The 23,807-nt window shown below is 48.0% G+C and overlaps 1 long non-coding RNA gene across 1 annotated transcript in view; it reads right to left on the bottom strand.

Annotated features, from left to right (window-relative positions):
• The window catches only part of LOC111186769 (uncharacterized), a 246,370-nt gene extending 222,686 nt beyond the window's left edge, over nucleotides 1-23,684 (bottom strand). The window contains exons 1-2 of the long non-coding RNA XR_004024083.2: nucleotides 22,922-23,684; nucleotides 20,052-20,134 (exon numbers count right to left, since the gene is read on the bottom strand). This is a non-coding gene — a long non-coding RNA (uncharacterized LOC111186769). The remainder of the gene's footprint in view (nucleotides 1-20,051; nucleotides 20,135-22,921) is intronic.
• Nucleotides 23,685-23,807: the final 123 nt, after the last annotated feature.

Raw genomic sequence — 23,807 nt, 5'->3', positions numbered from 1 at the left:
GGATTGGGAGCGAGAGAAGGCGCTAACCCGCCCCCGGACCGCCCCCTCTGGGCTGGAGGCTATACTAGAAGGGAGGAGAGAAACCGGGGAGGGGGCAACGTGATCTTCTTCTCCCACCCCAAACACGGCCGCGGCCCGCCCCCTGCTGGAGGAGGCGCTGGCTTCAGGATCGGCTGCAACCAGTCCCGACTCCCCACCGAAGGGACACGCTCCAGGCGGGATGCTGGAGACCCCAGCTCTGGCTCCCGGAGAGGTGACCCATCTCCACGGCCCTTCCCTGGGTCCAGCCTCGCCCCTAAACTTGCCCCCATCCCCAGATCTTGGAAGGAGGGAATTTCACACCTATGGCGACTTCCTGTCTTAAATACGAAGACCTGGGTTTGGGGGCCTGCAGGTCAGGGGCGAGCTCCACTTGGGCCTGTGCCAAGGTCGACCGCGCCCCTCCCCTAGCCCCGCCCACCGCACCTGCCCGCCCCTCAGACCACACCCGGGTCATCTCCAGCCCCACCACAGCCCGACATGGGCCCCGGGAGGGTGGAAGGGGACAGGGATGCTTGTCTCCAACACACTGTGTGACCTTGGGCAAGTCACTTCACTTCTCCAAGCTTCAGTCCGTGAAGGTGTCGTTACTGTTATTATTATTAGTTGTATTACTGTCTCCACCACAGACTCCCAAACATAAGGCTTACGGCTCTGGGACGCACATCATAAAGAAGGGCCTTCTCCCAGGGTACAAAGAGGCCCAGAGGCCCACAGCACACCCAAGATCACATGGCCTCATGTCCCCCACTGTTCTCAGAAGGAAAGCCCTTGTCCAGGCACCCTCAGACCTATTTGCACCCGAGCCCAAAACACCTGTTTCTGAGGCTGGTGGGGTGGGGGACCAGCCAGGCTCAGGAGGGGCCATGCAGGAGAGAAAAGGGAATGCCCCTATTTTCACCAGGTCCCTACTGGGCAGTGAGGGTGGGCCTGGACCCAGAGTTTGCTTTTTCACCCTGCCAGAAGCATGCCCTTGCTGCCCCCCTGGTTCACAGATGGGGAAACAAGATGGCCCACCTGGATCTGAATTTAGGCCTGAGGCCCTCCCTGCAGAGTGGGCTCCAGTGGCCCCTTACCCTCTCCTGAGCCATTCCGAGGCCATTTGGGCAGCTCCTGGGCCTACCCCTCTGCCACCCCCGGCCCAGGCCGCCCAGGCAGGAGCTCCCAGCCTGCCTGGTTGCTGACCCCCAGCCCACTGACCCCAGCCCTGGCCCTGGCGGGCAGGTGGACATTGCTCAACCTTCAGCATTATCTGCTGAGCTGGGGTGACCTCCGCCCTGGAGAGCTGGAGAAATGACATCTCTTGAGTGCCCTTGGGGGGTGGGGGGCAGGGAGGAACAGGATGAAACACTGGCCCAGCCTGATGGCTTTCTAGGCCTTCCCAGCAGCCTCTGGGCCAGGGAGGGATCCAAGGCCCCAGGGCCACCCAGCCAGGCCTCCCAAGCTGCAAAATGGGACACTCAGGGCTGAGCTTGAGGGCCACTGCCTCCAGGAGGCCCTCCCTGCCCCACCTGCTGGTGAACTTCCTTCCCAGCCCTTATCTCCAGCCACCGTTATCCTAGTTGTCTTGTCTGCCTCAGTCCCACTCCAGACTAACCCCTCCATGAGTGCCAGCCCTCAAATATGGGAACTCCTGGATCAGGCGTGCTCAAAATGTACCAGGGGACGAATGCATTTGCTGTTACCTCTGGACCAAGACCGTTGTTTCCCCAGCTCTGCCCAAGGCAGCTCCTCAGGGCTCAGCCCAAAGGTTACCTCCTCTGAGAAGGCCTCCCTGACTTCCCCATCCTAGGCCCTTGATCACTCCTTTTGCATCCCCCTGCTTCATCTCCTTCACCATTCTCAATTACAATCAACATTATCTCACCTACGCATCTTGATTTCTGTTCCCACTGCCCTCTCCCATTGTCAGCTCCAACAGGGCCAGGATTTTTGTTTGTTTTATTCACTGCGGTTCCCCCAGTGCCTAGAACAGTGCCTGGTACACAGGAGGTGCTCAATAAATGGAGGAGGCTGAGAAGAAGGTGAGGTTCCCCCCACCATTAGCTGGGCTGTGTGACCTCAGACAAGATGGCTCCCCTCTCTGAGCTTCAGCACCCACCCCCACCTCTCAGGACTCTGGGGAGATGCTGTGAGACCTGGAGAGTCTGCAGCTAATTTGTGTGTGTCCTCACACAATCTTTCACCCTCTCTGAGCCATATTTTAAGCTCTTTACGTATATTAACTCATTTAATCCTCCCGATAATTGGTAGGAAGCAGGTACTATTATTATCTCTGCTTTACGAATGAGGAAACTGAGGCCCAGCAGAGCTAAGTGTGTCCCAGGTCACATTCAAGGGGTGGGAAGGATTAAAGTCTTTCCAGCCCGACCTCCTGCTTTGGGTTTGTAACAAATCATAACGGGTCTGGCCACAGGGGCCCCATTTTCTAAATGGAAAAGCTGAGGCTCAGATAAGGGCAGTTGGGGTCACACAACAAGTCAAGGGGCAACCCAGACCCTGGGAACCAGCCCCCAAGGACCCGACTCAGTCCCATTGGGGTCTTGCCCTTCTGACCTCACCTAACAAATACTGAGCCTTTTGCTTCCCACTCTGCCCTGGCCTGACAGTGAAATCAGTGGCCGTTCCCACCCCAGTGCCACCCTAGGTGTCCTGCAGGGAGGCTGCGTGCACGGGTGACGTAAGCCCTTGTTTTCACAAGGCTCGTTGCTCAACAGGCCCTGCCTGCTGCCCCACCATTAATGCCCAGCCTTTCCCCAAGGAGGGCGGTGATGTGAGCTGAACCACTATGGCCCAGAGGCCTGGAACACACCCCAGCGGGCCTGCAGGCAGCAAGGGCCGAGAAACCAGGATCCACCTGACACCACCCACAGTGACTTCTCCCAGTTACCATCTGGCATAGGTGTCTGTAGGAACCTGGGGCGGGGAAGGGTCTCAAAATGGCAGCCAGCAGCCCTAGCCAACCCAGAGACGTGTTCAGCTTGACCCCATAGTGTTTTGCTCCAGATTTTTTGTTTGTTTTGTTCTTTAATGAATGTATTGCCAACATTTAAAAAGCAAGACACTTCACATCAAAATTCAAACTTCCAGCTTCTCTTGTAAGACCGGAAGCCGTGGGCCAGGACCACATGGCTAGGAATGGTGGGCAGGAGCCTGGCGGGGACTGTGGAAGAACAGGCACTTCCTACCCAGATACATGCCCCTCCTCTGCCCCCAAACTGCTTTAAGAATTCCTTCTCCCAGTCTCTGCAGCTTTTCTTTAGCCCCATTTGCAGGAGGAAACCAAGGCACCTTGCCCAAAGGGAGTGCCATTGTTGCTTCCTTGACAGAGAAAGGTGAAAGGGCTTAGAAATCAGCCAGCAGGTCGAAAAATAAGGCTGAAGAGGGAACCAGCAGAGATGGTCCATGGAGATTGTCTCTAGTGGATTTGGAGTTGGGGGTTGCAAGGAAGGACTTTTGTTTCTGCTCTGTACCCTCCTGGCTGTGGCACCCTCTAGACCTCAATCCCTGGTCTATTAAATGCGGGTAATTATATCCCCTCTCTCTTGGGCGTCTGGGCCTACTGTTCCCCCTCACACTGACCCACCTCAACACATGAGAGTGAATTACCTCCCCTTAGCCCCACAGAGGGCCTGACCTCGCAAGTCATGATAACCTCACAAATCAGGCAGGTGGGAAACAGGCCCAGAGTGGGTTAGGACTTCCCCCACCCAGGATCACAGTGAACTGGTAGAAGAGCCAAACTTAAAAGCCAGATTTCCCCTGATTCCTATGTCCGAGATTTTTCCCACCATGCCTCCTCTTTGAGACCTCACTCAGGTCCAGTGTCCTGGGATCCGGAATTTTGGAATCCTGGGATACCCTTGGTGCTGGCTAGTGAAACTTGCCTGAGCATATGCTGCCACCACGTGGCAAGCTCTGGGAATGCAGGAGTGATTTAAATGAATTTTTTTGATGGAGGACCTACTGGGTACTTTGCTTATGGGATATAGAGGTCAGCACTATGGATATAATAGATGCTCACAGGATAAGAGCAAGCCATCGCTGAAAGAAATAAAAATGTCCAACAAACAGACGAAAGGTACTCACTTTAATTTAGTCATTCATCAAATATTTTTTGGCACCTGAGCAACGTGGTTAAAAATATTTAAAAGATGCATTCTCTTTGACTCACAATTCCATTTCTGGAAAATTTGCCTAAATAAACATTCATAAATGTGTGTAAAAAAACATTTTTGGCACTTACTGTGGCTCATGCCCTAGACACATATTCATGAACAAGACAGAAGTGATTCCTATTCTCATGAAGTTGATATTCCTCTTGGGGAAGACAAACAATAACCAAGATAAATGAGTCAACTATAAAAAGTGTTATATTCTGGTAAGCACCATGGAGAGAAACACAGCAGAGGAGGAGCATGGGGAGTGTTGGGGGATTTTATTTTAACTTTAGACTGGTCCAGGGAGGCCTCATTGAAGTGACAGGCGAGCAAAAACATGAATGCAGTGAGGGAGTGGGCCATGCAGATAGCAGCAGCGAGAAGAGCAAGTGCAGAAGCCCTGAGGTAGAAGCATGCCTGGCCCATGTAGTCGCTGTGGGTGGAGTACAGGGGAAGTAGCAGGAAATTATCTCACAGAAATAGTGGAGGCCATATCACACAAGGGTTTGTGGGCCACTGTAAAGACCTGGGCTTTTACTTTGGGTTAGTGGGAGCCATGGAGAGTTCTGAGCAGAGGAGGGACAGTATCTGACTTCGGTTCTAATGGAATCCCTCTGGCTGCCTATGACGGATGGACTCTCCTGGAGGCAAGGGCAGAAGCAGGGATCTCAGTGAGAAGGTAACTGGAGTCATGAAAGCAGATGACAGGGGACTCCACCAAGCCATGGAGGTGGTGAGAAATAGTCTGAATCTATTTTAAAAGTAGAACCTGGGACTTTCCTGGTGGTCCAGTGGTTAAGACAACACACTCCCAATGCAGGGGGCCGTGGTTTGATTCCTGATCAGGGAACTAGATCCTGCATGCCACAACTAAGGATCCCGCATGTTGCAACGAAGATCCTGCACGTGGCAACGAAGATCCCACGTACTGCAACTAAGACCCGGCGCAGCCAACAGCCAAATTAAATAAATATTTTTAAAAAATTAAAAGTAGAACCTTCAGGATTTGCTGATCGATCCAGTTACAGAACAACCACACAATGGACCACTCTATAGCCATTTAAAGTGACAAGGTGTATGACACAAAAAGTACTAGCAACCAACAGGAAAAAAGGAGATATATTTGATACATTCAAAATTAAAAACTTCTGGTCAGTAAAGGACAAAATCAACAGAGTGGAAAGACAGCCTACAAGATAGGGGAAAATATTTGCAAGTCACATATCAGATAAGAGGTTAATATCCAGAAAATATAAAGAACTCCTACAACTCAACAACAGAAAGGGCTTCCCTGGTGGCACAGTGGTTAAGAATCCACCTGCCAATGTAGGGGACACGGGTTCGATCCCTGGTCCGGGAAGATCCCACAAGCCGCGGAGCAACTAAGCCGTGTGCCACAGCTACTGAGCCTGTGCTCTAGAGCCCACGAGCCACAACTACTGAAGCCCACGTGCCTAGAGCCCGTGCTCCACAACAAGAGAAGCCACCTCAGTGAGAAGGCTGCACACTGCAATGAAGAGTAGCCCCTGCTCACTGCAACTAAAGAAAGCCTGCGCGCAGCAACAAAGACCCAACACTGCCAAAAATAAATATTAGGAAAAAACAAACAACAGAAAAGCGACTCAATTAAAATTGGGCAAAGGCTTAGAAATAGACATTTCTCCAAAGAAGATACATGAATGGCCAATAAGCACACGAAAAGATGTTCACAATCACTAATTATTACGGAAATGCACAAAACCACAATGATAAACTACCTCATACCCACAAGGATGGCTACCGTCAAAAAAAAGAAAAACAGAAACAAAATAACAAGTGTTGGTGATGACATGGAGAAATTGGAACCCTTTTGCATTGTTGGTGGGAATGTCAAATGGTACAACCACTGTGAGAAACAGTAAGGCGGTTCCTCAAAAAATTAAAAATAGAATTACCATACAATCCAGCAATTCCACTTCTAGGCATATACCCAAAAGAACTGAAAGCAGGGTTTTGAAAATACATTTGTACAACTATGTTCATAGCAGCAATTATTCACAATAGCTAAAAGGTGGAAACAACACGTGTCCACTGATGTATGAATGGATAAACAAAAGGTGGTCTATACATACAAGGGAATGTTATTCAGCCTCTAAAAGGAAAGAAGTTCTGACACAGGCTACAACATGGATGAACCTTGAGGACATTATGCTAAGTGAAATAAACCAGACACAAAAGGACAAATATTGTCTGATTCTACTTATATGAGGTACCTATAGCAGTTAAACTCACAGAGATGGAAAGTAGAATGGTGGTTTCCAGGGGCTGGGGAGAGGGGAAAGGGGAGTTGTTTAATGGGTACAGAGTTTCAATTTGGGAAGATGAAAAGTCCTAGAGATGGATGGTGGTGATGGTTGCACAACGGTGTGAATACATAATACTTAATGTCAGTGAACTGTAGTTAAGATGGTAAATTTTTTTGAACTTTTTTAAATTGCCGATTGATTTTAACTGTTTACTTAGTAACATTTTTAGGTTACAGAAGAGTTGTAAAGACAGTACAGCATTCCCATAAAGTCTTTGTGCAGCCTCCTCTAATAATAGCATCTTACATAAACATGATACATTTATCAAAACTATTGGATTATAAGATGGTAAATGTTACAGAGCTACTATATGATCCAGCAATCTCACTCCTGGACTTGTATCTGGAAAAGACAAAAACTCAATTCAAAAAGATACATGCACCCCAATGTTCACAGCAGCACTATTTACAATAGCCAAGATATGGAAGCAACCTAAATATCTATCGATAGATGAATGGATAAAGAAGATGTGGCATATATATATATATATATATATATATATATGACTATTACTCAGTCAGAAAACAAAAGAATGAAATAATGCCATTTGCAGCAACATGGATGGACCTAGAGAATATTATACTTAGTGAAGCAAGTCAGACAGAGAAAGACAAATACTATATGATATCACTTATATGTGGAATCTAAAAAATAATATAAATAAATCTATATACAAAACAGAAACAGACTCACAGACATAGAAAACAAACTTATGGTTACCAAAGGGGAAAGAGAGGAGGAGAAGGATAAGTTAGGAGTATGGGACTGACAGATACAAACTACTATACATAAAATAGATAAGCAACAGGACCTACTGTACAGCACAGGGAACTATATTCAACATCTTGTAATAACCTATAATGGAAAATAACCTGAAAAATATATATATGTATATATAAAACTGAATCACTTTCTTCACTGTATACCTGAAACTAACACAATATAGTAAATCAACTATACTTCAGGGACTTCCCTGGTAGTGCAGTGGTTAAGAATCCACCTGCCAATGCAGGGGACACAGGTTCAATCCCTGGTCCAGGAACTGGTCCGGAGCAACTAAGCTGGTGCGCCACAACCACTGAGCCTGCGCTCTAGAGCCCATGCGCCGCAACTACTGAAGCCCACGCACCCTAGAGCCCACAAGCCAAAACTACTGAGCCTACACATCACATCTACTGAAGCCTGTGCACCTAGAGCCCGTGCTCTGCAACAAGAGAAGCCGCCACAATGAGAAGAGTAGCCCCCGCTCGCCACAACTAGAGAAAGCCCACTCGCAGCAACGAAGACCAACGCAGCCAAAAAATAATAATTAATTAATTTTAAAAAAGAATAACGTCATCTTAAAAAAATATATATATATACTTCAATTTTTTTCACTGGTAAATTTTATGCTATGTGAATTTTACCACAATTTTTTTTAAAGGACAAGGTAGATCTTCATATGTCAGCATGGAGAGATGCCCAGTGGCATTGTGAGGTCAAAGAAAGGCATGGCAGAGCAGTATCCTGATAGAATCATGTTTATCTTGAAAACCTTCGCCATTAGCTAAAAAAAGTTTTAATTGTGAATTCACACAGTGTTGATGAAGGTTCGGGGAAACTGGCACACTTACACACTTTTAGTGGCTTTGCAAAGTTGTACTTTGACCATAGCTATCAAAATGGGAAACATCATTGGGCCAGAAATGCTGGGCACTTATACTACAAAGACACTCACACCTGCACAAGCACAATGAACACTGCAATAGCAAATCTTGTGACATAACATCAGGGGCTGTTGTTTCCAGGAACTACTCTCCAGCTGCCAAAAAGAATGGGGCAGGGGCTTCCCTGGTGGTCCAGCAGTTAAGACTCCACACTCCCGATGCAGGGGACCCGGGTTCGATCCCTGGTCAGGGAACTAGATCCCGCATGCCACAACTAAGACCCAGGGCAGCCAAATAAATATATAAATATTTAAAAAGAATGGGGCAGCTCTACGGGAGAGGATCCAGACCAGCACTGTCCCGCAGGACTTTCTGGGATGACCGGCATATTCCACATCTGTGCTGTGCCATGTGGGAGCTGCCAGCCACATGAGGCCACTAAGCACTTGAGATGTGGCTCATGTGACTCAGGAACTGAATTGTTTACTTCATTCAATTTCAATTAAATTTAAGTAGCCTCCTGTGGCTAGTGATGACTGTATTGAACCGCACACATCTGGGACCATCTCCAAGGTCTATCGTTAAGAGGAAAAGGCCAAGTGCAGGCCAGGATGTGTGGTGTGCAAACCCCACGTAAATGAGGGGAGATACGGAAGCGTCCTCGTGTGTTTTAGGAGGATGGAGTCTCCTACTGCAAGAGCCATAAGAAACTGGCTGCACTGGCCGCGTAGACTTCAGGGTGCTCGGAACGTTGTGTAATAACACACCCCAAAACTTAGCGGCTAACAACAACCCCCATTTTGTTTGCTCACGATCCTGCGGGTCAGGAATTGGGACAGGGCACGAGGGGACAGCTTGTCTCTGCTCCAGGGCTGGCTGCAGGCTGGAACATCCAAGGTGACTTCTCCATTCCCATGTGCGGCACCTCAGCTAGGCTGGCCTGAAGAGCTGATGGTTGCTGGAGCACGTCTGCCAGTGAGTTTTTCGTTTCCCCCGTTCTCCATTATGTAGTTTCTCCCTCCACGTGTGGCCTCTGCGTGTGTGTTATTGTCGTGTGGCTCCTGCATGTGGTCCAAGCTGTCTCTGCTGGAGTTCTCTCCTGTGGCCCCTCCAGGCGGCCTCTCCTCATGGTCTCCCCATCACAGTAGCTGCACTCCTTACACAGCAGCCAGCTTCCCCCATGGCACAGAAGTGAAAGCTGCTAGGCCTTCTTAGGCTGAAGCCCCAAACTGGCTCGCCACCATTTCTGTCACATTCTACTGGAAAGGCCAGATGCAAGGGCTGGGGACTGCACAAGGGCATGCCTACCAGGAGGCTGGTTCACTGGGAGCCCCTAGAGGAAGTGCACTGCAGGAGGAGGGCAAGGGTCCTGAGGTGGGAGGTGGAAGACCCACCTCCTTTTCTAACTTTAAAATGTTCACCATGGGTATGTATTACCTTATTACCATTTGTTGGAGCTTAGAAAGCCATGCATGGCATGGTCCTGCCTCCACGCCTTTGCTCCTGCTGTCCCCTCTGCCTCTACACCCTTCCCTTCCACCTCCAGCTGAGAAACGCCCTGAGAAACTTTCCCTGAATGCCCAAGTCAAATTACTCTCCACTTCCTCTGTGCTCCCTACACCTGGTGACCCTAGGATCTTATTCTGCCCCGGCTGGAGTTAGTTTTGTGTAATCTCCCTCTCCTTGGAGCCCCTCAAGGTCAGCCCAATATAGGTCATCTCTTTACACACACACACAGAGGACTCATGCAGGTGCTGAGGAGGTGCTCAGTGATTTGGGGGCACAACCCAGGAAAATACACACTAGCCTAACCCACAATCTCCCCACCCGGCTGGGCACAATGCTGGCATCTCTGGTTGCATTTGTCTAGAGTCACCGATAGGTGACGACAGAGCCCAACCTCCAACCTCTGCAGCTGCTATGAGTAGAGAAAGCAGGTGTAGGTGGTGAACTTGAGATGTCAGACACCCCAGGGCAGGAAGCTCCAGGCTCAGCTTTGAAGAGAAATTTCCCATCCTTATTGCCCAACCCCCTCCTCCTCAACTTCAAAATTTGCTTCCCCCTCAAGCAATTGACTTTAATCTTAGGCGTGACAACCATTCATAGGTGCAGCGACCTGGTTACCTCTAAAATCTTGCGCCAAGTGAAAAGCACCAGACACAAAAGAATACTCACTTATATCAGTATGGACTCATGGATTTTACTTTATTCCAGGGGTTATAAATCCATCATTACCATCATTTGTTTTGATGCTCAGATTGGTCCTGATTTGGCTAGTGTCAGCCCCTTTCAGCTGGCTCCTGTGTCCTTTTATCACGTCCCCATCATTCTTGGAGCATGTCCTTATTTTCTGACACAACAAGATGTTCCAGGCTCAACTTCTACTTTTCTTACCCCAGCCCTCGTTCCTTTCAGTGGCGAAAATCTGGGTGCTGTCCAACATTAATCGTTACCAATCTAATAGGTGTAAAGTGATAGCCCCTGGTTGTCTGCATTCGCATTTCCTATTACTAGTGAGTTTGAGCCTTCCTCCCGTGCTTGTGGTTTCCCCTTCTGTAAATTGCTCTTCACGTCCATTGCCCTTTTTGCATTGGGGCTGCTGTCTTTCCTGTTGTTTGCAGGAGTTTCTCATATATTCTAAGCACTGCAGTCTTAGACACTGCAATGTCTTCCCACTTAACATCTGCCTATTAACTTTGTCTATAAGGTCCTTCGGTCAGAATTCCTTCATTTTGATATAATCAAAATGGTTTGGTTTTTTTTTTTTGCTTTTTATACATTTGTGCTTTTTTATTGTGGTAAAAAATAGATAACATAAAATTTACCATTTTAGTTACTTTAAGTGTACAATTCAGTGGCGTTAAATACATTCCCCATGTTGTGCATCCATCACCACTGTCCACATCCAGAAATGTTTCATCATCCCAAACGGAAACCCTGTTCCCATTAGACAGTAATCCTCTTTCCAGCCTCTTCCCCACAGCCTCTGGAAACCTCTAATTTGCTTTCTATCTCTATGAATTTGCTCAGGTATAAGTGAAATCATAGAATATTTTTCCTTTTGTGACTGGCTTATTCCCCTTAGCATAATATTTTCAAGGTCCATCCATATTGTAGCACATGTCAAAATTTCGTTTCTTTTTTTTCTAAATTTATTTATTTTATTTATTTATTTTGGGCTGCATTGGGTCTTCGTTGCTGCGCACAGGCTTTCTCTACTTGTGGCGAGCGGGGGCTACTCTGTTGCGGTGCGCGAGCTTCCCACTGAGGTGGCTTCTCTTGTTGTGGAGCACGGGCTCTAGGTGCGCAGCCTCAGTAGTTGTGGTGTGCGGGCTCAGTAGTTGTGGCTCGCGGGCTCTAGAGCGCAGGCTCAGTAGCTGTGGCGCACGGGCTTAGTTGCTTCACGGCATGTGGGATCTTCCTGGACCAGGGCTCAAACCCGTGTCCCCTGCAATTGGCAGGCGGATTCTTAACCACTGCGCCACCAGGGAAGTCCAAAATTTCATTTCTTTTCATGGCTGAATAGCATTCCATCGTGTATATATAACTTCTACTAATTTTTATAATCTTGCACCTCATGTGAAGCCTTTAATCCATCTAGAATCCGCCTTTGTGGATCTCTCACTGGCCGATGGAAGTCAGCTGACCTGGAGCCTGGGAAATGCAGCCTGCAGAGGCCAGCCCCTCTGTAACTCAGAACAGAACCAGGGAAGGGCAGAACAAGCATCTGAGGGCAAGGAGGACCAGTCCCTCCCAAAAATTCAGTATGAATTAAAGATCCAGTTTATTTGGGGCCACTTTCCCAACACCATCTTCTGAACAGTCTCTCCTGGGCGGCAGGGCTGCCGTTCTTGTGTTGTTACTTCTCAGGTATCCACGGACTACTCCACCGTCACTGCTCTGCCTCGCTGGTCTGTCTGTCCTTGCACCAGCACCCACACAGCTTCTACTATAATGGCATACGTCTTTCAACTGCTGATGGGGAAGCCCCCTCTTTACTCTTCTTTTCTAAGGTTGTGGCTAAGTTCTTTCCACGCCACATCTCATCAAATCCTCAAAACAGCCCCGTGTCAAGGGGTACAATCCTTATCCTCACAGGACAGGTGAGGAAACCGAGGCCTCAGGGAGGGAAAGTGACTTGATGAAGTTTACAGAGCTGACAAATGGCAGAACTAGGACGAAGCAAGGCGTATCTGACTCTAGGGCTGCCCTTTGATCCCCAGCACCCAGCTGCCTCTCCCATTTGCAGTCTGCCAGGCTCTTATCTGCAAGAAGGGGGAAAGGGCTGGAAAGGCCTGCTGGGCTGGCCACTTGCCAGTTTGCTTGCATATCAGGAAGGGAAAGCACTCATATCAGGAAAGGAAACCACTGAGCATTTAAACAGAGAGACTTTCCAACAGGGAATTGGTTACAAAGATGATGCAGGAGCCCAGAAGCCAACCAAGCAATTGTGAAGAACCTCAGAATCCGCAGCAGTAGAGTCACTGCCACTGCTAAGCTGGAGGGCCTGAGGGAGGAAGCAACACTACAGTAGCCCGGGGCCTGTGGTCACTCAGCAAAGCGGGAAACACAGTGCACTGTCCTGTGGGAGTTGGAGCCGTGGAGAAGACTCATTTGCTGATGGAGATGCAGCCCAAGGTGTAAGGAGACAGGGAAAAATACTTCTCCCTTCCTCATACCTCCAGTCTCCCACCAGGATCTCTCACTGGCCGATGGAAGTCAGCTGACCTGGAGCCTGGGAAATGCAGCCTGCAGAGGCCAGCCCCTCTGCAACTCAGAACAGAACTAGGGAAGGGCAGAACAAGCATCTGAGGGCAAGGAGGACCAGTCCCTCCCCAAGAGGACCTCCCTTCCTGGTCCCAGTTCCCACCAGGCAGTCCCCACCATGGTTCCAGCCCTGGCTTCTTGGATCTAGTGATACCACATCCTCCTGTCCCTCTGACCTTCCGCTGTAGCTCATCCTGGGGTGCCTCCTCCTGCCCTTTTGGCATCTCAGCTCCTCCATCATCTGTGTAAGCAATTCCTTGTATTTCATCTTCTGTTTGAAATGCCTAGAGTGGTCTCCATTTTCCAGACTGGATCCTCGCTAATACAGCCATGCCATAATTCAGAGAATGGCCACAGTGCTACATGCTAAGTTTGTGGATTGACTGAGTAAAGAACCAGAGGGGAGGGCAGAAATTAGGTGTGCTGAGTCCCCAAGGCAGGGCCGATCCCAGGCACACTGTGAACCAAGCTGCAGAGGAACCACAGCAATCCCAAGGCTGACTCTGGGTCTACACAGATTCTGGGGATTCCCAAATCAGGACCCAGGCACAGCTGAGAGGCTCCATGTGGTTCTGGCCAAGGAAATCAGCTTCTATTAAGGGCCTCCTGTGTGCCTGTCTGTATTCATATATCACCCCATGTTAGTTTTCTAGGGCTGCCATAACTAAGTACCACAGACTGGGTGGCTTAAACCACAGACATTTATTTTCTCACAGTTCTGGAGGCTGGAAGTCTGAGATCAAGGTGTCCGCAGGGTTGTTTTCCTCTGAGGCCTCTCTCTCAGCTCAGAGATGGCCGTCTTCTCCCTGTGTCCTCACACCCTCTTTGCTCTGTGCATCTGTGTGTCCTAATCCCCTCTTCTTATAAGGACACCAGTCATATTGGATTAGGACCCACCCTAGTGACCTTGTTTTAATTTAATCATCGCTTTGAAGACTCATCTCCAAATACAGTCACACTTTGAGATGCTGGGGGCCAAGACTTCAACATATGACTGGAGGGGGTGAGCACAATTCAGCCCATGATAACCCCCAATCTCACAACGTGGACATTATCAGCCCTGTTTTCCAAATGAGGAAATGGAGGCCCAGACAGTGATTTGCCCAAGGCCACCCAGAGCTGGGTCAACTCAGGTCCAGGCTCTTCACCTGTCAGACCCCAAAAAATCTTCTCTCACTCTCTGTGATTTCCTCAGACCCTGGGAAATGGATTCCAGTCTTCCCTTTAATTCTTTTCCTTTGTGTCATAAGACAGTGATCCACCATGTATTGAGCATGTATTATGGACCAGGCTCTTCCATTGGCATTTGGTATGTTTTCTAAATACACAAGATGCCTTTTCTTCAAGCCTCTGCTCAAACCTCCTCAGGGATGCCCCGCCTCCCCGAGCCCCTTATTTGTAACAGTGCCTCCACCCACACAGATCCATCTCCTGCTTTATTTTCCTTTACAGAGTTATCAGTACCTGAAAATATCTTATATGTGTGCTTATTTTTTTACAGTCTTCCCCCAACGAGACTCTATGAGGGCAGGACTCAGGTCTTGGTGTATCCCTAGTGCCGCGATGAGATTCATTATAGGTGCTTAATGTTAGTTCAATAAATAATCAAATGAAAAAAATAATTAAACAAATGAATGCTCTCGTCAAATCCTCACCAGACATCTGTATGATGAGGGCCCTGGGATCATCATTTTATTAAAGAAACTAAGCCTCAGAGAAAGTCCCAAGCTCACCCAGCTAGTAGATAGTGAAGCTGGAATCTGAACCCAGGTCTGTATTCTCAACCTCCACACCCAGGCCCATCTCCTTGCCTTGGCCTTCCTTCTAAATCTCTCCCTGCTCTGTGGCTTCCCAAATGACCCTCACAGCTACCCTGAACCTCTTGTTCTGGAAATTCCAATTCCTCACTAAGCTGGGCTGCAGTATCATTTTGTGCCAGCAGGTGTCACCAGAGAATTCCTCATGGCCACAATCAGCTGTCCAGCACTCCAGAGCATGAACCTGCCAGAGTTTATTCAATCACCTTTAAGGATATTTCCAAGTTTTTGCTCCACAAACCAGTCTGAAGCTACATCCTTGCACCTGTGTTCATGGGCTATGGGGTGCGAATTTCTCTGGGAATGGATTCCTAGAAATGGAATTCCAGAGAGCAATGAACATCTTTAAATTGCATAGATTCCATGAACTTGCTAGCCTGGTTTACAACGCAGGAGTGTGGGGCCCAGAGAGGGCACGTGGCTTACCCAGGGGCATACAGCAAGCTAGTACAAGGGCCAGGTTTGAAACTGGCTCCACTGGCCATGAATTTTTCCATGCACTTGGAAGATACTTCCACCTAGGCTGAAGTGCCGTCTTTGTGCATTTTTTACATGTTTGTGGGGCTGGATCTGCTTACTCCTTCTGTCATTCAATCACCTACTTGTTCATTTAACAGATGCATTGGTGAGATACAGGCTCAATGCTGTAAGAATGGCTCAAATAACAAATGTCTACAAGACAAGAAAATAGTTTACTTTCCTCTCTCACATCAATCTGAATGAAAGCAGACTTGGATGGTGGCTTTATGGTATCAGGGACCCAGACTCTTTTCTGTCTTATAGCTTTTCCATCTTCAACCAGCAGTTTCCATCTCATGGTCCAAGATGGCTGCTCTAGCATTGCCATCACATCTACATTCCTGCCAGTGGGTAGTAGAGAAAAGGAAGTAGAAGTCAACTTCTTTAAGGGCACAAACCAGATGTTTTGTGCCACTTCCACTCTCATCCTATTGGCTGGAATTAGTCATATGTCCTATATTGCTGCAAGGGAGGCTGGGAACAGTAGTCATTAGGTAACATAGCTGGGCAGCCATCATATTTTCTTCTAAAACTCGGTGATCTATTACCAATGAATATACTGTCCAGTTTCTGACACTCATACATTTTCTGGGCACCTACTATGTGTGGGAGAAGGTGCAGCAGACTGGAAATAGCACAAACTTTGGAATTTGACTCGTCTTAGGTTTGAATCCCAATTTTGCCTTTCCCAGCTGTGTGTCATGATCTCTCTGAGCCTCAGTTTCCTCATTTAAAAAATGGAGACAAAAGGGACTTCCCTGGTGGTCCAGTGGTTAAGAATCTATCTGCCAATGCAGGGGACACGGGTTCGAGCCCTGGTCCAGGAAGATCCCACATGCCGCAGAGCAACTAAGCCCATGTGCCACAACTACTGAGCCTGCATGCCACAACTACTGAAGCCCGCATGCCTAGAGCCCGTGCTCCACAACAAGAGAAGCCACCACAACAAGAAACCTGTGTGCCGCAATGAAGAGTAGCCCCCGCTCGCTGCAACTAGAGAAGGCCCGTGCGCAGCAGTGAAGACCCAATGCAGGCAAAAATAAATAAATAAACAAATAAATAATTTTAAAAAAAGAAAAAAAATGGCAGCTGCTTTTAAAATGAGCCATACCCTGAGCCACACTCCCAAGGGCCAGAGGTGACTCAGCAGAGGCCCTGCCCTCGATTCCAGTGGAAAGACATTCCAGGGCAGCCTTCTGTCGATAAAAGCTCAGAGACATGTCTGTGCATAATCCCAATGCATCAATCATGCATGAGTCAGAGCAGTTATGCCCATAAGTCATAAAGTAGCAGCTGGGCCCAGGATTCTTGGCATCCTTCCAAGCCCATCTCCCCAACCCCATTTTACAGAGGGGCAAACAGAGCCAAAGGAAGCGCTGCGAGCACAGCATGACTACACTGTTTCATTTTATCAGTCTCCTCCTAATTAGGCATGGGGGTTGGTTCCACTTTGGAGCCATCGTAAACAGACTTGGCTGGGCCTCCCTATGCCTATAGGAGCAGGGTTTTCCGGGGTAGCTGGGGAAAAAGAATCACTGGGGTGAATTGTGGATCCAGGGAGTGCTCCAACTGCAACAGAGAGAGGCGTCTCTCCCCAATTTACTTATAGGTCACAGTTTTTCAACCTCAGCACTACTGACATTTTGGGGCAGAGAATTCTCTGCTGGCGGGGGCTGTTCTGTGCCTGGTAGGATGTTTGGCAGCATTCCTGGCATCTACCCACAAGATGCCAGTAGCATATCACCACCCCCAGTTGTGACAACCACAAATGCCTCTAGACATTGCCAAATGTCCCCTGGGGGGCAAAATCATTCCCAGTTGAGAATCACTGCTCTCAACGCACAGAGCCTATGGCAGGGTTTATAAGCACAGATTCTTTAAGCAGATTTATAGATGTTATTGATTTTCTTCTCTTCGGACAGGTGCATGCGTTTTATCTCTTTGGAAGGGGTCCATGACTTTGGTAGTCACTGGTTTAAGAATAAAGATTTCAGGGACTTCCCTGGTGGCACAGTGGTTAAGAATCCTCCTGCCAATGCAGGGGACATGGGTTCAAGCCCTGGTCCAGTAAGACCCCACATGCCACGGAGCAACTAAGCCGTGTGCCACAGCTACTTAGCCTGCGCTCTAGAGCCCACAACTACTGAGCCTGTGAGCCACAACTACTGAGCCCGCATGCCTAGAGCCCATGCTCTACAACAAGAAAAGCCACAGCAATGAGAAGCCTGCGCACCACAATGAAGAGTACCCCCGCTCGCCGCAACTAGAGAAAGCCCACGCACAGCAACGAAGACCCAACGCAGCCAAAAATAAATTAATTAATAACAAAAGTAATTAAGTTAAAAAAAGATTATTAAAAAAAGAATAAGGATTTCAGGTTATTATTGGGATAATTAGTGGGATTTGAATATGGGGAATAAGAATGATATTATAACATTGTATCAGCTTTGAATTTCCTGGTTTTGAAAACTATACAATGGTCATGTAAGAGAATGTCCTTGTTTTTAGGAGATGCACACTAAAGTAATTAGGAGTCAAAGGACATTGTATCTTTTTTTGTGTAACTGACTCTCAAATGGCTCAGAAAAATTACACACACAGAGAAAAAGAATGATAAATCAAATGTAGCAAAATGTTGACAACTGGGGGATCTGAGTGAAGGAGATATATGGAAAGTTGCTGTACTATTCTTGCAACTTTTCTGTAAATTTGAAATTATTTTTTAGAAATTATTATTTTAAAAGGGTTTTTAGAAATCACCATCTAGTTTTTAAAACATGGTTTTAATCTGTTATTCCCCCTACTCCCAAGAAAAAAGTGCATGATTGTGCCCAGGAGCTGGGACCCATTCAGGTCAGTCCCAAGAATCTCCCAGAAAGGGTTCTCTTTGCTTTTATTTGGGTCTGTAAAATGCCCAGAAAGAAGCTCCACCCAGCATTAACAGTGGTTAGTAATGGCCCCTACCTAGCCCCAGTTTTGTTCAAATGTCCACGTCTCCCCCAGGATCCCAGTTGGCTCAGGAAAGTGACCCCATCCCCAGATCCTTAGAAGGGCCTGAGGGGTCTAAAGGGAATCTTTTCCCCCGCTAGTGACTGGTCCAGGAACAGGCATGTGATGCAAGGGAGCCAATGAGGAACAAGGAGCCTCCAGGCTGCTTTTTTACTTGTTTTGATGAATAAAATGAACGAAGTGACTTATGAGACATCTGACCCTAGCACTCTTGGATGCTGCCCTGATAACACCATGTGAAGAAGCCCATCTAGCCTTCTGGAAGATGAGAGGCCACAAACAGAACTGAGATGCCCCAGCCAACAACCAGCACACACTGCTGGATGTATGAATGAGCACAGCTGGAAGCTGAATGAAGCTGCAAGAGTGAGACCAGGTGAAACCAGCAGTGGAACCACTAGCCAATCCACAGAGTTGTAAGGAGTAATAATCAACACGGTTTTAAGCAACTGTTTGGGGATGATGTGAAGATTCGGTGAGGTTATAACATGACACAGAAAGTGCTCAGACAGATGCTGGTCATTATTGCTGACCACGTATTACTGTTCTCATCCCCATGCCGATCACCCCCTCTGTTTTCCTCCACCTAATGAAGCTCTCCCTATCATCCTCCACCCATCTCTTACCCTGCTTCATTTCTCCACATCACCTGTCCCTACCTGACATTAGATCATCTTTTTACCTGTTTATTGTCTGTCTCTCTTGCAACTGGGAGGGTAGGGACCACTGCTGTATGGCCAGTATCTTACACAGCATCCGGCCCACAGCAGGTCTCAGTAACGATTTGGTGAATAAGTGAATGGAGCAATCCTGATCAACATGATTTGAGGCAAGTCATGGGGGGCTCCATCCCCCAACACTGTGACACCTTGGGGTGTCCAGGTCGGGCGGCTTTGCAGCCTGCGTCTCAGAGCTAGCAGAAACTGGAGAACAGAGACCTGAAGGAGAGTCAGGGGCCAGCCACCTGACTCTCTGGGGAGCTCATGCACCAGGAAGCAGGTACAGTGATGGCAAAGGCCCAGCAGTGGATGACAGCGCAAGATGTCAGGAGACAAGGCTGGAGAGTCAGCAAGGCCTCGACTGTCAGGTGAGGGTGTGGATCTCACCCCACCGCCCCCATAGTCAAGTGTAACAAACGTTTCCGCAGGGTATCCTGCCTGGCAGGTACCCCACCTCTCACTGGGCTCACTGTGAACCTTACAACAAGCCTATGCAGTGCTGTTCTTTCCATTTCACAGAAGGAAAATAGACCCACAGAGGCTCAGAAACACAGCTGTGAGACTCCAAGCTTCAAAGGCCAGGCTCCTTCCACTGCCCATTGCTGCCCTTGGCCTTTGTCCCCACCTTAGGTGTGTAATTCTGCCTCTTCCCTCTCTTCTGACTTTGCTCTAACTTGATGACCAAAATTATATGTCATTCTCTAGGCCAGAAAAACTACTTGAAGCCATTGGACATCTCAGCTTGGGACGTCCAACCTGCACCTTACACGCAGCATGCCCAAAACAGAACTCCTGGTCTCCCCCGCTCCCCAAACCTGCTCCCACCTTCTTCACTAGCTCAGTCAATGGCGCCTCCATCCTTCCAGTGGTTCAGGCTAGAAACCTGAGAGTCATCTTCAACTTCTCTCTCCCTCACCCCACATGCCATCAACCAGCAAGTCCTGGCCACACAACCCTCAAAATGCAACCAGAATCCCCCACTTCTCCCACCTCCACAATCACCCTGGTCTGACCCTCCATCCCCTCCTACCTGGACTATAGCAGTCACCTCCTCTCTGGTCTCCTGCTTCTGGACGGTCTCTGAGTCCACCTCTCACATGCAGCCCGAGGATCCTATTAAAATATAAAGTCAAGATCACTGTACAATTCTTTACCAGAATTGCCCAATAGAACTTTCTGCGAAGGTGGAAATGTTCTAAATCTGCACTAATTCATTACCCACCAGCCACATGTGACTATTGAGCACTTGAAATGTGCAGAGTATAACTGAAAGACTGAAATGTTAATTTTACTTACTTTATTAGCTACCCTCTGTTTATTAGCTTCCCTCTGTGGGAAATAGGCACTCTTGAACACAGATGGTGGGAGTATAAATTAGAATATGATTCTAATGGCTACCTACCGACCGATAGGTTTATCTATATCTAGCAAGATGACAAAGCAGTTAACATTTGTCAAAACAACCCCACTTCAGGAGTCCAACACATCTACCTTCACATGCAAAAATGACATTAAGTAAACCATCCATAACATCCAAAGATAGGAAATGACCCAAGTGTCCATCAATAAACAGCTAGTTAAATGAATTATGGTCCAGCCACACAGTGGAATACAATGAAGTTATAAAAAATGAATGAGGAAATAATGACCCCCTAAAGCACAAAGAAAAAAATAAATTAGACTTCATCAAAAGTAAAAACATTTTTGTGCATCAAAGGACACTATCAAGAAAGTGAAGACAACCAACAGAATGAGAGAAAATATTTGCAAACTATGTCTCTGATAAGGGTCTAGTGTCCAGAATATATCAAGAACTTTTACAATTCAACAATAAAAAGACAACCCAATTGTTAAATGGGCAAAGGATTTGAATAAATTTGGATTTATTTCTCCGAAGATATATACAAATGGCCAATAAGCACATGAAAAGATGCTCAACATCACTAGTCATTAGGGAAATGTAAATCAAAACCACAGTGAGATACCAGTTCATATCCATTAGGATGGTTACAACCAAAAACAGAAAATAACAAATGTTGGCAAGGAGGTCGAACAACTGGACCACTCACACATTGCTGGTGGGGATGTAGACTAGTACACCTGCCATGGAGAACAGTTTGGCATTCCTCAAAAAGTTAAAGTTACCATTTGACCCAGCAATTCCACTTCTAGGCATATACCCAAGAGAAATAAAAACATATGTCCACACAAAAATCTGTACATGAATGTTCATGGCAGCACTATTTATTATAACAGCCAAAGGTGGAAACAACCCAAATGTTCATCAACTGAATGTGTAAACAAAATGAAGACTATTCATCCAATGGAATGTTGATGGCCATAAAAAGGAATGAAGTCCTACAAAATGAATGAAACTTGAAAACATTATGCAGTGAAAGAAGACCAAAAAAGGCCACATATTGTATGATTCCATTATATTATATGATTCCATTATATTATATGAATATATATATTTTTTTACTTTCAAAGCATGTGAATGTCCTACATATTAAAAATAAAATTATTTTCTTAAATATAAATCAGTTTACGTAATTCCTCTATTCAAAACCTTAGAATTCCCCGGCAGTCCAGTGGTTAGGACTCCATGCTTTCACTACTGAGGGCGCGGGTTTGATCCTTGGTCGGGGAACTAGGATCCTGCAAGCTGCTCAGTACGGCCAAAAACTAAAACAAAAATTAAAAGGGAATTCCCTGGCGGTCCAGTGGTTAGGACTCCATGCTTTCACTACTGAGGGCATGGGTTCGATCCCTGGTCGGGGAACTAAGATCCCGCATGCTGTGCAGCATGGCCGAAAAAAACCACAAACAAACCTTAGAGAGAAGAGATTTCTCAGTTCATTTTAAGTAAAAACCAAAACCCTCTATATCCTTTCAAGACCCTACCCTAAAACCAAAACCCTCTATATCCTTTCAAGACCCTACCCTATCTGCCCCGCTCCCTTCCTCTCTGATCTCACCTCTCTCACCTCCCCCCTCTCACCTACTTCATGTCTCACTGGCCAACGTGCTGTTCCTGGACATGGCAAGCATGTTCCTGCCTCAGGACCTTTGCGCTTGCTGTTCCCTTGGCTTGGAACAATTTGCCCCCAGATATTTGCATAGCTGGCTCCATCTCCTTTAGGTCTTGGCTCAAATGTCACTTTCTTGAACAGGCCTCCCCTGACTCACACCCTCACCTCCCAGGAGACTCTGTCATGTTCCCTGCTGTTTCCCTAGAACAACCTGGGCCAGATTGGTGCTTAATAAATGTGTTCAATGAATGAATGACCTCTTTGTCCATCACCCATCTTGTGCTGGCCACTAGGGGATCTTCAGACACCAGCAGTAACCAGCCCATCTCAGCCTGCTTGGAGGTCTGGGACACATGCAGAGAGCTTAGAAAGGTGTTTCCCTGAAATCTGAAATCCAGCCCTCACCAAGGCAAGCCACCTTAATCTCCTGGATTGAAAAATTGAACTAAGCTAAAAATAAGGCAAGGCCAGCCAGTTTTGCCAGAATTCACCAGGATTTGGGCTGCAACCTGTCCCTGCCATGGAAGCACACTTTTCTTTCCTGAAGGTATAGAAGGAAACAGGGAAGGAGCATGGACCTGGCTGGGGATGGTGGCCTCCCAGGGCATGAACACCCAGGAAACACACCTGGGATGACCGGCTTTTCCTAGCAGCAGAAGAATGCAGGGCTGAAAACCTCAGAGAACCAGAACAAGGGCGGAGCCTCCAAAAGACATTCTAGAAGGGTTCTCACCTCCCCACCCTGCTCCCCCTGGGCACCTCTTGGGTCCTTCCACGGCCTCTAAAACAGCTCCCATTTGGTGACACCAGACGGAATTTATGTGAGCAATTACTGTGTACTTTGTAGTGAGCTTGACCGGTCATTTACCTGCTGAGGAAGTAAAGTCATTTGGCTGAGACTTAATTCATTCATCAAGCATTTACTGAGCCCTACGCTGATCCAGACATGGAGGTTCAGCCGTGAAGCAAGCAAGTCCCAGCCCTCAGGAGCTTGTTTTCTGGTGGCGGAGACACGAACTGTAAGTTCACTGCCTACGACAAGCACTGAGAAGACGGGGTGATGTCGCAGTGACTGGCGGAGTAGGCACCTCTCAGCGACGTGGTGAGGGGGGGCCTCTGAGGAGGCAACACCACTCGTTATCATGAGTAAAAATATGCTGCGGTCTAGCTTGGCACGGCACCTAACAGATATTAAGCGCTCACCAAATCTTACAGTGACTCTCATCAGTCTACTGTCTTCTCCCTCAAGAGAACAGGCGCTCCCGAGCACACAGCACGAGCTGTCACACAGTAGGGGTACGCTCGGTCCTCGTAACCTCTGCACGCGGTAGGGCTCAGAAGTCGGTCCAGTGTGAATCGGCCCCAGCCAGGGACACTGTTCAAAGTGCCCACCAAGCCCTGGCTCCCCCGCCCCGCCCAGGCGCCCTCCACTCGAGTTCCTTGCACACAATAGGCGCTTGGCTGTGCGTGCTGAAAAGACGCCCGCTTCTGGGTGCGCCGGCGCAAGACCTCGGCCTTTTGCACCGGTGAGTAAACCGAGCCCGAGGTGGACGACGACGCTGCCCGAGTTTCCGTGCGGCTGACGACCAGGCCGGAGGCGGAGGCGGAGGCGGAGCGTGACTGGCACTGAGGCGCCGCCACCCCACAACTTCCGCACCCAGCTGCGCCAGCTGCGGACCTGACCCCCGCGCGCCGCGGTTGGTTGCGGCTCGGAGGTCGCTGATTGGCTGACGTGGCCCCGGCGCGGGCCCCGA

The sequence above is a fragment of the Delphinapterus leucas genome, chromosome 15 (assembly GCF_059928025.1).
Source record: "Delphinapterus leucas isolate spDelLeu-1000000601 "Yukka" chromosome 15, BTC_Dleu_Yukka2, whole genome shotgun sequence".
Taxonomy (NCBI): domain Eukaryota; kingdom Metazoa; phylum Chordata; class Mammalia; order Artiodactyla; family Monodontidae; genus Delphinapterus; species Delphinapterus leucas.
This window is presented reverse-complemented; position numbering and strand designations above follow the sequence as displayed.